This window comes from Lolium perenne, chromosome 1, assembly GCF_019359855.2.
Source record: "Lolium perenne isolate Kyuss_39 chromosome 1, Kyuss_2.0, whole genome shotgun sequence".
In the NCBI taxonomy this organism is placed as follows: Eukaryota; Viridiplantae; Streptophyta; class Magnoliopsida; order Poales; family Poaceae; genus Lolium; species Lolium perenne.
In genome coordinates, this window is record NC_067244.2 from 24,001,855 (window position 1) to 24,003,295 (window position 1,441).

A 1,441-nucleotide genomic window follows, 5' to 3' on the forward strand; every position below is an offset into this window, starting at 1 on the left:
TCAGTTGGACAAGTTGGCCCAGTTCCTCGATTGGAGTAGCATCAAAATAAATGACGCTTCCAACAGAATCCAGAAAGGATAGAGCTTCCCCGTTCCCCTTCTCGTACCATCTTCTCGGTTAGTTAAGTTACTGTGGTCGTCGGAGTAAGCGAGTAGCGCGGCTCGCCGACGCGGCGGAGCAAGTCGAGCTCGCGTCTGAATGTCGTGAGCCGGCGCTCCCCGCCGCCGCACCAGCGGTGCACTTTGACGGCCGTCGCGACCCGCCGACGCGCTGCCTGGCGAGGTAAACGGCGTTGCCGGAGCCGCCGCGGCCGACCACGTCCACCTCGTCGAAGCCGCCCGTGAGGGCCTCCACCTCCCGCCACACCAGCGTCCGCGGCTCCTCCTTCGGTGCCTTCATCGGCAGTAGCAAGGCCAGCTCGTGCTGCGGCGGCGATGGTCTTGCCATCTTGGGGTCGACGGCGGCGTAGGGGGTGCAGGTGGTGGCGAAGGGGCGGAGGGCAGCGACGCAGAGGCGGAGGAGGAGGAACGAGATGGCAGCGGAGGAGAGCAAGAGAAGGACGAAGAAGAGTGTGGCCAGCGCCATGGCCACATCCATGGCCGCCCGCCACCGTTGGTTTGTCTCAGTGAGCTGAGCTTGGCGTGGCTTGGTTGCTTGGAGTGTGGGGAGATTAATAATGGAAGGGTCCATGCCGGTCTACTACGTCTGCCAACCATCTAGACCAAGTGCGAGGCAAACGGGCGACTGGGCTTTAAATGGGGTCGGTGCGTGGGCCATCTTACTGCTCATAAATCAACATACGTGACAGAATACACCATCCTATACAGCCTGACGCACAGATCTCTAAGGAATCAAATGGTAGAGATAACAGGATCATCTGGACCCGGGTTTCGTTTTGAATTTCCGGAGTCTAGGCTGGTATCGCTGATTTGTAACTGAGAGATGGGAGTTCCCTAAATTTTGGGGAGGACGGGGAGGGGAGAACGAACGAATCTAGACCGTGTGGTGCAGCTAGATAGACGGTGCAGATTGAATTTTCCTACGCAAGTTCGTGCCTTTATAAGTAGTAGAGATGAGTAGGAAACGTCTCGTAACACTGCATAGTTTGTCGGAACGAGGCTATATTTTGCACGTGCGTGGTCCCTAGGATGGGAAGCAAGGCCCCGAGAGCGGATTTCCAATCCGAGTCATGGGCGATGGTTTTTTTCATTTTTGGGGTGCCAAAACTGGTTTTTTTGTTAAACATTTACATGGGACGCATTTTAGTATTGCGCGAGATCTCCGTGTAGTGATAGGACATCGCCTTCGCACCACATATCACACGCCAGATGTGCGTGCTAGCTACATGGGAATCCATGTGGCTTTCTTCGGTGTCCCACCGAATCCGCTGGAAAGTGACCTGATTTGAACTAGGGCTACACTTTCCGTCGCTCAATAAAT

At 55.7% G+C, this 1,441-nt stretch overlaps 1 pseudogene; it reads right to left on the reverse strand.

Annotated features, from left to right (window-relative positions):
- Positions 1–656, reverse strand: LOC127329973 (uncharacterized; annotated as a pseudogene).
- Positions 657–1,441: the final 785 nt, after the last annotated feature.